Here is a 13,397-nt window from a genome sequence, read left to right on the forward strand (position 1 = left end):
TGTAGGACACTAGAAAACTCATAAAAGTGGGTCTCCTGTCCTGGAACGACGTCAAAAGCTAGGACATGAAAAATAGTGACAGACACTGTACAGGTACTGTGTGGCTTCATTTCTGTTATCAGTTTGTAACTCACCAGGGGAAGGACAGCAAATGAACAGACATTTGCAAGGATACAAGTGTGAAAAATAAATCCCAGACAGTTCTCTGAATGGAAAATTGGAGAAAGAAGGCGGACCAGATCAATTCCCAATACCCCGTTTCTGTCAGAGAAGTCTTGCCAACTAGGCCATTCAGAGAGTAAACACAAAACTTGGAACAGACAGTTGGCATCCAACTTCACTTGTTGACTGTAAATCTTCAAGTGTTGTGCGAACATCTAGTTATTTCTTGGCAGAACATATACCTTGTTGATGTTCTGGGTATTCAGGTGTTTATTATTTCCTGTATTTCCTGTTAATGCTGTAAACTGTAGATTCAACTGTCAACAAGTAAAATGGTAACTACTTCATTCATAGGAAGGAATGTGTCAATTTCTGACCACTCTGATCTTAACCATTCAGCTTACTGTTATATCATGTGACAATAATCAATGCAATTTCAGTTTACCTGTGAGTAAGTCAACTTTTTTGTTTGTTGAGAAAGTAGGAAACCTCACACAGATGGCAGCACTGTAGTAATAGCAGCATTATACCATCGACTTCTATTCATATGATGTATGACTGAGACCAGTCAGAATCACTTTGTCAGAAGGTCACAGGGTTGTTTTGTCTCAATGACACATCATGCTTTCCTTTCATTTTCACCCTGAATTAGTTGGAGTGGATAGAGCGACAGGGTAAGCTAATCAAGAAATATGCAATCAGGGCCATTGCTATGGAAACTCGTCAAAAAGCCATTAGCAGTGACAACAATTGTAGATGAAAGTAGTGAGGATGACCAGAATGAGAATTCTGACCTATTTACATAGTGCCTTGCAAAAGTAGTCATAACCCTTGAATTTCTTCACATTTTATTGTGTTGCAAAGTGGGATTAAAATTAATTTAATTGTACATTTTTGTCTTCAATTTTGACAAAATATTCTGTAATAGTATTTTTTGTATTTTATTAGGATCCCCATTTATCAGCTACCGAGGTAGCAGCTACTCTTCCTGGGGTCCAAACAGGAAATAACACAACAAATAAATTACATAAATATACAAAGCACTACATTTACATTACAATTTAGTCATTCAGCAGACGCTCCCATCCAGAGCAACCCACAGCTAGTGCATTCATCTTAAGATACCCAGGCAAGACAAACACATATCACAGTCGTATTCCAACCACATATCACATACTGTAATAATACAATACATAATAAAATGCAATATACAATACAAAATGCATAAAAATGTCTGGGTTTTTTTACTTTAAAAAAAAGAAGCCATTTCTCAGACTGGCCAAAAGAAATAAAAGATTAAGACGGGCAAAAGAACACACAAAAAGTGTTATGGACAGACAAAGTTTTAGGAGTTCGGATAACAAAGAAGAACATTCGTGAGATGCAGAAAACATGAAAAGATGCTGGAGGAGTGCTTGACACCATCTGTCAAGCATGGTGGAGGCAATGTGATGGTCTGAGGGTGCTTTAGTGGTGGTAAAGTGGGAGACTTGTACAGTGTAAATGGGATCTTGAAGAAGGAAGGCTATCACTCCATTTTGCAACGCCATGCCATACCCTGTGGACGGCGCTTAATTGGAGCCAATTTCCTCCTACAACAGGACAATGACCCAAAGCACAGCTCCAAACTATGCAATAACTATTTAGGGAAGAAGCAGTATTCTGGTATTCTGTCTAAAATGGAGTGGCCAGTACAGTCACCGGATCTCAACCCTATTGAGTTGTTATGGGAGCAGCATGGCCGTATGGTATGTAGGAAGTGCCCATCAAGCCAATCCAACATGTGGGAGGTGCTTCAGGAAGCATGGGGTTCCATTTTACATTTTACATTTTAGTCATTTAGCAGACGCTCTTATCCAGAGCGACTTACAGTAGTGAATGCATACATTTCATACATTTACTTTCCCCGTACTGGTCCCCCGTGGGGTCTGTATTCTAGGCAGAAATTGAAAAAAAGGGTTCTATCCTGACATTATTGTGTCACTAGAATGTTGTTGAACCATTATCAGTTATCTCCCATCACACCCATTGAACTGTGTAACTGTTTTAAACTCAACCAATGGCCTCATGGTAACAGTTTCTTTCCTGTCTTGCAGCTCAGTTCAGAAGGACAACTGTATATTTTGTGTTTTATACATAATCCACAGCATAATTATTAACTTTACCATGCTTAAAAACAAAGGGGCAGAATACTTACGCAATGACTATGTTTAAGTTATGAAATTTGTATTAATCTTAAAAAAAAATGTAAATCATCCACTTTGACATTACAGTATTTTGAGTAGATTGTTGACAAGAAATGACACTTAAATACATTTGAATCCCACTTTGTAACACAAAACAATTGTGAAGAAATCCAAGGGGAATGAATACTGGAATGATTGGATGGTGGAATGATTGGATGGTGGAACTTGCATCCAGCTGACCAGGAAAGGAAGGCAAAGCAATTCATGCATTCTTGAAAGTCAAGACAATCCTTGTCCTGCAACGAAACATAATTATTTATAGTAAAAAATAAAATGATTTAGCAAGCAGAAAGCTTACAGAATAAAATGTGCAGATGAGCTTTACATTTACCTGATGACCTTCAAAATCATTTGGTAATCATCATTTACAAAAAAAAACACGTTTCCATCATCATTTGTCACAATTAAAAACATTTGACAAAAGAAAAATCCACTCCTGTCGAACAGATAGAGGATTTCTCCTGTAGCGGTCGTTTCCTTTACACATGTCACAATGTAAATTGTTTGTGACATTGCTTTTGTTGAATAAACCTAGGTCAATGGAAACCTACCTAATGACTGCTCCTGGAGAGCCCTTGACTGAAGTACTATAACAAGCGACAAGATCTGATTATAGACTCTCTATCCGGCTGTGATTGGAGAGGTCAGTACTTAGCAGAACACCGGCAATCCAATCAGGACGAGGATGGCCTCCTGACTGCTAGACATGAAGAGGGGAGAGATCATCAAAGACTTTCAGTTCAATGGCTCCCCTCCTTGCAACTCTCCTGGCGTTGGTTTCCACGGTGACGAGGCATTCCACCATTGCTGTGGGCTCCTTGTTGGCCCCTTGGCCCGATTAGACCCAGTCTGGATGACAGCTTTGTTTCTGATTCTATAATGAAGGATTAGTGTTCTTCGTGGAGGGTGTGGGTGTGTGTTGATATCTTTCAGGGTTTTTTCTCCTCTCCTCCTTTTGAAGCTAAAGATCCAGAGGCTTACAGTGCCGTGAAAAAGTATTTGCCACCTGTCAAATTTTCTCCACCTTTGCATATTTTTTATACTGAATATTTCAGATTTTCAACCAAAACCGATTATTAGATAAAGGGAACCTGAGGGACTAAATAACACAACATTTACATACTTATTTAATAAACAAAGTTATACAATACGCAATGCCCCTGTGTGAAAAAGTAATTGCCCCCTTACACTCAATAACACTTCCTGTATTTGTTGATCAGTCTCTCATGTCGCTGTGGAGGATTTTTGCCCCACTCTCCCATTCAGAACAGGATTTTCAAGCATGAACTGCTCGTTTCAAGCCCTGCCACAACATCTGAATTGGGATTAGGTCTGGACTTTGACTGGGTCATGAAGCAAGACAATGATCCAGCACACACAATCAAGCCTACATGACCAGTTATTGAGTGTAAGGAGGCAATTGCTTTTTCACACAGTGGAATTGGGTGTTGCGTAACTTTGTTAAGTAAATAAATAAAATAAGTATCTTTTATTTTTTGTAAACTCATGTTCCCTTGATCTAATATTTGGTTTTTGTTGAAGATCTGATAACGTTCAGTATCCAAAAATATGCCAAAATAGAGAAAATCTGACAGGGTGCAAATACTTTTTCACAGCCCTGTAAATAGCAGAAAGCAGATGCAGTCTCCAGCATGCACGCACACGCATACACACTTTAGACACACACACACTCAAACGATTCATCCTCCATTCCCCAGTCCATAATGGAGATGCCACTAAGTGTTTCCCTGTCATGTGAATGGATGAGCTGTGTTGTGATTCAGACAGGATGGCTGATGTGAATGAACAATGAGACCAAAGCAGTTGAACACAGAGAAATCAAAACAGTTATGTTGTCTTTCTGAAGCTCCCCAGTCCAGACAGCCCTTATTATCTGGAATCTATTATCTAAACTGAGAAGCTTTCATGAATATGCTTAAACTATTCTGTGTCCCTGTATAACTTCATTATTACTTAGCTTTTCAATGTTTAAAGACACGGACTAACGTCAGTACAAGTACTAGTCTCCTCTGATGTAAAATTATGTCAGTAGACAGGGAGAGACAGGGAGACCGAGGCATACAGAAATAGACAAAGGCAGACAAGCCTAATAAGAACATTGAGCAAAAATACATAAGAGGATCACTGGGTGTTATGCAGAGAAAATGGAAAATGTCCTGATCTGTCAGAGCTATAGGCCTATGTGCTGCTGGTTTCTCTAATCTGGTTATCTTTATAATGAGAAGAACCTCCAGGTTGGCTGGCAGGTAGGATTAAGGATTTTCAAGTTTATGATTTACTGTATCGTCACCACTGCTCAACACCAGGATCACCGCTTAAATTTCAAAAACATCCCATCCCGTACAAAAATGATGAGAAATCTTATCAATAAAGTACGGCTACTCGGGGGCACTGCACGCTACGCAGCACACACCTCATTCAGGCTATGAGTGGAATACAGTCTCTCATTGAGAGGCATGCTTTGAATAAAATACAACTTTATTTGTCCTTGTTGGACAGTTATGGATGGGCTGCAGCAGATGCAAGTACTTGGGATACTTACTTGGAGGAGTCAGAAAAGGGGTATGTGATATCAGGGCCTTGAACCAAAAATCCCATGGTTATGGGGCAAGCGCACTACACCCTGTGCATTAAGGTCCCAGACAGGTGCATCACCACATCAACAAAGACTGTTTAACGCTCCAGATATTCACTTCGACATACATACTCTGTATATTCCCACTGCGTGATCTCGCCTATAGCTTCCTCTGGTGCTAATATCTGACCGAGCTTATAAACGAGACCATAAGATCCCATTGATCTATGGATTAAAGTGTGATGAGCCTGAGCACAAAGAAGAAACAGTGACGCAATGACAGGCAACACGCCAAAGTAAGGCTTTCCTACCTGAGGATCTCGAACCACTGACTCAGTATGGTCTCCTGAAGACCAATATCCCACTGGGCACACCACGTCATTTCAACGTGGAAATGTGGGTAATATTTGGTTGAGATGTTGATCAATGAGATTTGAACCGCATTCATCCCCCGCTCAAAAAGACAGCCATAAGTTTGAAGAATTTCCAACGTGTTAACACTACTGTATGCTTTCAACCATCTAAAAACAACCAAATTCCAATGAAAAAAATATGTCAGATTTTCGGTTGTCGTCTAAATGTGTTATCACTGCACTTTCAACCATGTAAAAGCACAACAAAGTTCAAATGGGAATACAATGTCAGACATGTTGTATTTATACAACAACTATTAGTTGAAGCATTGTGCATTGTGCTTCAACTAATAGCACAACCAAATGACCTGGATTGCGGTTGAGATTATATTAAAAGTACATTGTGCAAGTAATCAATGCGGTTCAAGATTCTGTGAGGATCTCCAAAGACCTACGACAGGTTATCTTGAAAAATGCACGCTTTTTATGATTACATAAGCAGTCATTTATAGTAGGCTAACCTCAAAATGCGGTCATGGATGTGTTACTCATTTTAAAGGTCAACTGCCCTTGAAAACCCACTTCTCCTTTTGAAAACAGCCTATGTGGCATAGATATGAGTCAGAAACATTTATTCTAGTGTCAAAATGTAATGCTGAGTGTAAATAGGATAGTTGTGGTCATTAGGTCAGTCTCGTCCAATTCAAAGTTAGGTAAGTGTGTTCGTCATGACTTCTTGAAGGGTTAGGTATGGATTACTTACATGCCTACTTTTTCCAATGATGCTCAATTGCCCAGAGACAACACGTTGTGGTCCCCCCCCCCCCCCCCCAGCTGCCATGTGGACATGTGTTGTCAAGTCCAAGCCAACATTTGTTGGCTTCCATAAAGTTGGTGTAAACTTTCAATTCATTTCAAGAATATTGCCAGATGGCCAGGAATGGATTAGATCCGACATGGTCACTTCTGCTACCTGTCAACCGTCAAACCACTGGTGTTGGTGAGTACCAGAGGTGTGGACTCGACTCACACGACTTGGACTTGTGTCAGACTCGAGTCACAAATATTATGACTTGCAACTCAACTTTGACTTTAACACCAATGACTCGTGACTTGACTTGGACTTGAGCCTTATGACTCGACCTGACTTGATACCCTCTCCAAGCCCAAATATTAAAAATGATGCTATTAAAAAAAGTGTGCAGCACATTAATTCTTCATTTAACGGATTACAGTTTGAATCGGACAGCAGCCAATCAAATTGTGCCCACTGAGAAAAAGTTTTGCTTGGCAGTGCAGAGGAACGTCGGCGGGTGAATTCAGATGGAGCCCTTGGAAAGATGATACCTAAAATTATTCTTTTCGGATATAAAGACGACACTGTATCAACAAAAAACAGATTGCAACTTGCAAAACATGCGGGAAGAAAATTACAGACGGAGACGCAACAATTTCCAACTTTGTTCGACGTTTGAAGCTGCACAAAGAACGGTAAGTCGTGGCTAATATAGCCGACAGCTATATATTTTATTACTTTAATTGTGTATCACGTAGGCTAACATAACCTTAAATCAATGAGCCTCCACACAGTCAGTCAGTGGGGGAATGTGATCATTGCACCCAAGATTGAGCTACAACGGGCTAGGCAGTTGGTAGCCTAAATCCTGCCTGATGTTACTGCTGTTCCTAAAACCATTGATATACGTTAGCTTACTGTAACCACACAGAGAGAGAGAGAGAGAGAGAGAGAGAGAGTGTGTGTGTGTGTGTGTGTGTGTGTGTGTGTGTGTGTGTGTGTGTGTGTGTGTGTGTGTGTGTGTGTGTGTGTGTGTGTGTGTGTGTGTGTGTGTGTGTGTGTGTGTGTGTGTGTGTGTTAAGATTGGGCGATTGTGTACAAGCCTACATCACCCGATTGCGCCCCATAGCGATCCTCGATAGTCGATCACTATTGGGAGGGGGGTCTTTCTCATGGCTACCCATTTATTTCCATGGAAATATAACGTTTATTTGGAAAGTAATAAATTAATAGATATTTTTAAAAGCATTCATGATTTGCGTAAATGTAATATACAAACTATTACTCTTGTTAAAAATATGAAATGGTAATACATTTGGTGAAGAGCACATTATGACTTGTTTAGGACTTGAAACTCAAGGTTTAGGACTTGAGACTTGACTTGATACTTGACGGTCTTGACTTGAGACTTACTTGTGACTTGTAAAACAATGACTTGGTTCCACCTCTGGTGAGTACATTAGATAAGTAGATATCTGGTACTAGCTAGCTAGTAGCAACTTTTGGTTATACAACTTTATTTGATAAAGCTAACAAGCCATGCAAGCTATGATACCACAGATGAAAGGGGAATGATACTGTAGCAAGCTAAATACAAGCTGACGGGTAGATGTAGCATGTCAGAGGAAGTTAGCTACCTTAGCCCTTCGGCATTTAGGATCAGTACAGGGTATGCACTTGGATACTAGCTTGCTAGCTAGCTAATCATTTGATGTAGCCAGCTTGCTTTCAATAATGTTTTAACTTCATAAACATGGGCACCCTCATAGATATTATCCTGACCAATTTGCCCTCCAAATACACCTCTGCTGTTTTCAATCAGGATCTCAGTGATCACTGTCGCATTGCCTGCATCCACTATGGGTCCACGGTCAAACGACCACCCCTCATCACTGTCAAATGCTCCCTAAAACACTTCTGCGAGCAGGCCCTTCTAAGCGACCTGGCCCAGGCATCCTGGATGGATATTGACCTCATCCCGTCAGTCGAGGATGCCTGGTCGTTCTTTAAAAGTAATTTCCTCACCATCTTAACCTGTTGGGGATAGGGGGCAGTATTTGCACGGCTGGATAAAAAACGTACCCGATTTAATCTGGTTACTACACCTGCCCAGTAACTAGAATATGCATATAATTATTGGCTTTGGATAGAAAACACCCTAAAGTTTCTAAAACTGTTTGAATGGTGTCTGTGAGTATAACAGAACTCCTATGGCAGGCCAAATCCTGAGAAGATTTCAAGCAGGAAGTGGCCTGTCTGAGAAGTAGTGTTTCATCTTGGCTCTTTTTATTGAAGACTCAGGATCTGTGCAATAACGTGACACTTCCTACGTCTTCCATAGGGTCTCAGAGCCCGGGAAAACATTGAACGATATCGAGGCAGGCTCTGGCTGAAACACTTTATCGCTTTTGGCAAGTGGCCACTCAGAGTACTATGGGCTTAGGCGCGTGCCCGCTTCGACCGAATGGTTTCTTTTCCTTTGTCTGTTTATCTAAACGCAGATTCCCGGTCGGAATATTATCGCTTTTTTATGAGAAAAATTGCATAAAAATTGATTTTGAACAGCGGTTGACATGCTTCGAAGTACGGTAATGGAATATTTAGAATTCTTTTGTCACGAATTGCGCCATGCTAGTCACCCTTATTTAGCCTTTAGGATAGTGTCTAGAACGCACGAACAAAACGCCGCTGTTAGGATATAACGATGGATTATTTTGGACCAAACCAACATTTGTTATTGAAGTAGAAGTCCTGGGAGTGCATTCTGACGAAGACAACAAAGGTAATAACATTTTTCTTATAGTAAATCTGACTTTGATGAGTGCTAAACCTGCTGGGTGTCTAAATAGCTAGCCCTGTGATGCCGGGCTATCTACTGAGAATATTGTAAAATGTGCTTTCACCGAAAAGCTATTTTAAAATCGGACATATCGAGTGCATAGAGGAGTTCTGTATCTATAATTCTTAAAATAATTGTTATGCTTTTTGTGAACGTTTTTTTGTGAGTAATTTAGTAAATTCACCGGCAGTGTTCGGTGGGAATGCTAGTCACATGCTAGTCACATGCTAATGTAAAAAGCTGGTTTTTGATATAAATATGAACTTGATTGAACAAAACATGCATGTATTGTATAACATAATGTCCTAGGGTTGTCATCTGATGAAGATCATCAAAGGTTAGTGCTACATTTAGCTGTGGTTTGGGTTTATGTGACATTATATGCTAGCTTGAAAAATGTGTGTCTGATTATTTCTGGCTGGGTAGTCTGCTGACATAATCTAATGTTTTGCTTTCGTTGTAAAGCCTTTTTGAAATCGGACAGTGTGGTTAGATTAACGAGAGTCTTATCTTTAAAATGGCCTAAAATAGTCATATTTTAAAAAAATTGAAGTAATAGCTTAACCTCTTATGGCTAGGGGGCAGTATTTTCACGGCTGGATAAAAAACGTACCCGATTTAATCTGGTTACTAATATAACTCAGAAGCTAGGACATGCATATACTTATTATATATGGATAGAAAACACCCTAAAGTTTCTAAAACTGTTTGAATGGTGTCTGTGAGTATAACAGAACTCATATGGCAGTCAAAACCCCGAGACCGATTGAAACAGGAAGTGGAATTCTGAATTGTGGACTCGACTTCATCACTTTGCCTATTAATCACACCGTGAGCAATGGTTCACTGAGCACTTCCTATTGCTTCCACTAGATGTCCCCAGACTTTTCACAGTGGTTTGAGCCTTATACAGTCGAAACTCAGTGAATGAGACGCATTGGTAATTGGTCACAGGGGATGGGCCATCACCATTATGACGTCGGCGGCCCAGTCTACCCCCACCTTTGGAAAAGTTTTAAAACACTCTGCAACCGTCCCCGTCGAATCTTATTGGCTCTCTTGGTGTTACAGGCCCTGAAGATTAATGTTTTACAACGTTTGACATGTTTGAACGAACCTAGTGGAGGAAAAAAGTACATTTTCCGAAACTACTGTCCCGCGCACGTCGGAGCATTTGGAGACACGCTACCAACAGCAGGCTAATGGAACATGAAGGATGGAATTTTTCGACCGAAAATACATCTGTTGTAGACCTGGGATTCCTGGAAGTGCTTTCTGATGAAGACAACTAAAGGTAGGCGATTATTGACAATATTATACAAGATCAGATGTGACTTGCGATTGTGCCAAGATGGCGCGGCGCTAGTTTTCCAGGCTCATTTTCTGAGTATCGCATCTCCTTTTATCGCAAAGTGTGATTACCCAGTAAAGTTATTTTTTTAAATCTGGTATGACAGGTGTTCTCAAGAGATATTCATCTATAAATGTTAGATATAATAGCGAAACACCTGCTCCAATATCCAATGATAGGCGTGGCGCGAATTACAAATTCCTCAAAAATTTCAAAAAGGCTTTACAGCGAAAGCAAAACATTAGATTATGTCAGCAGAGTACCAAGCCAGAAATAATCAGACACCCATTTTTCAAGCTAGCATATAATGTCACAAAAACCCAGAAGACAGCTAAATGCAGCACTAACCTTTGATGATCTTCATCAGATGACACACCTAGGACATTATGTTATACAATACATGCATGTTTTGTTCAATCAAGTTCATATTTATATCAAAAACCAGCTTTTTACATTAGCATGTGACGTTCAGAACTAGCATACCTCCGGTGAATTTACTAAATTACTCACGATAAACGTTCACAAAAAGAATAACAATTATTTTAAGAATTATAGATACAGAACTCCTCTATGCACTCGATATGTCCGATTTTAAAATAGCTTTTCGGGGAAAGCACATTTTGCAATATTCTCAGTAGATAGCCCGGCATCACAGGGCTAGCTATTTAGACACCCAGCAAATTTAGCACTCACCAAAGTCAGATTTACTATAAGAAAAATGTTATTACCTTTGGTGTTCTTCGTCAGAATGCACTCCCAGGACTTCTACTTCAATAACAAATGTTGGTTTGGTTCAAAATAATCCATCGTTATATCCAAATAGCGGCGTTTTGTTCGTGTGTTCAAGACACTATCCGAAAGGGTAAATAAGGGTTACGAGCATGGCGCATTTCGTGACAAATAATTGCTAAATCGTCCATTACCGTACTTCGAAGCATGTCAACCGCTGTTTAAATCCATTTTTATGCCATTTTTCTCATAAAAAAGCGATAATTTTCCGACCCGGAAAACAGACGAAAGAAAATAAAGCATTCGGTCGACTCGGGCACGCGCCTAAGCCCATAGTACTCTGATCGGCCACTTGCCAGAAGCAATAATGTGCTTCAGCCAGAGGCTGCCTCGATATCGTTCAGCTTTTTCCCGGGCTCTGAGAGCCTATGGGAGCCGTAGGAAGTGTCACGTTAGAGCAAAGATCCTCAGTCTTCAATAAAAAGAGCCCAGATGAACAACAGCTTGTCAGACAGGCCACTTCCCATATAGAATCCTCTCAGGTTTTTGCCTGCCATATGAGTTCTGTTATACTCACAGACACCATTCAAACAGTTTTAGAAACTTTAGGGTGTTTTCTATCCAAAGCCAATAATTATATGCATATTCTAGTTACTGGGCAGGAGTAGTAACCAGATGAAATCGGGTACGTTTTTTATCCGGCCGTGTCAATACTGCCCCCTAGCCCTAACAGGTTAAAGTTCAGAAAGAGGAATGCATGGTCAAACCTTGGCCCTCTCGTTATCAAGGTAAGCTGGTGTCCAACCTTTAGCCATCCCGTAATTGAGGTAAGCTCGGTCTCATGATAGAAAACCAAGGTGGGGGTTTTATTCGGAAGAGCAGAAAAAGTCTGTCTCATGACGCCAGGTCCTGTCTGTGTCCCAAGGACTTAGTTAAGACTCCAAAGGGAATTGGAGTTTCCTTCATTAAACAGTTCAAAATCACATTACACAATTTCACAAACAGTTCCATCCTTATTCATTCATTTTATACAACCATTTCGATGTAAGTCTCATAGCTGAGGCTATTGTATAAACATGATTATGGTAATGTGGCAGTATTGTCTCTCATGAGTTTCACAAAATTGTACCAAACGGACCAATTCGTAGATGGATTCTTCACCAATCTTTTATACCTTCTCCAGAACCTGAATATCATTCGGTTCTCCAGTTCTGTGAGGTGGAAGAACTCCTTTGTTCTCTCTATACTGGGGCCATGAGGAGCGTGTCTCCTCGTAGGAATTTATGAGAGCCTTACAGAGCCTGGTGTCAGAAGTATAGAGGTCGGGGGATGGTGCTCGCAGTGTCCAAAGAGGGCAACGTCATGACACCAGGCAGTGATGCAACCAGTCAGGATGCTCTCAATGGTGCAGCTGTAGAACATTTTGAGGAATTGAGAACCCATGCCAAATCTTTTCAGTCTCCTGAGGGGAATAGGTTTTTGTCATTCCCTCTTCACGACTGTCTTGATGTGCTTGGACTATGTTGGTGATGTGGACACCAAGGAACTTGAAACTCTCAACCTGCTCCACTACAGTCCCGTCGATGAGAATGGGGGCATGCTTGGTCCTCCTTTTCCTGTAGTCCACAATCATCTCCTTTGTCTTGATCACGTTGAGGGAGAGGTTGTTAATCCTGGCACCACACGGCCAGGTCTCTGACCTCGTCCCTGTAGGCTGTCTCATCGTTGTTGGTGATCAGTTTACAGCTTATCATGAGATACTCTACCTCAGGCGATCAAAACCTCAAGACTTCTTTAGGTATCGTGCACCAGCTGTTGTTTATAAATATACATAGACCGCCACCCCTTGTCTTACCAGAGGCTGCTGTTCTATCCTGCCGATACAGTGTATAACCCGCCAGCTGTATGTTATTCATGTTGTTCAGCCACGACTCGGTGAAACATAAGATATTACAGTTGTTTATGTCCCGTCAGTAGGATATACGTGCTTGTAGTTTGCCCACTTTATTATCCAGCGATTGTACGTTGGCCAATAGCACCGATTGCAAAGGCAGATTAGCCACTCGTCGCCGGATCTCCTTCCGCAATATCTCAGTTTTTTTTTCTCCTGCGATTGATGGGGATGAGGGCCTTGTAGGGTGTCTGGAGTAAATTCCTCTCATCTGACTTATTAAAGAAAAATGATTCATCCAGTTCAAGGTGAGTAATCGCTGTTCTGATGTCCAGAAGCTCTTTTCGGTCATAAGAGACGGTAGCAGCAACATTATGTACAAAATAAGTTACAAACAATGCGAAAAAAGAAACAAAATAGGACGGTTGGTTACG

This window comes from Salmo salar, chromosome 28 (genome assembly GCF_965601325.2).
Source record: "Salmo salar chromosome 28, fSalSal1, whole genome shotgun sequence".
NCBI classification, from domain to species: domain Eukaryota; kingdom Metazoa; phylum Chordata; class Actinopteri; order Salmoniformes; family Salmonidae; genus Salmo; species Salmo salar.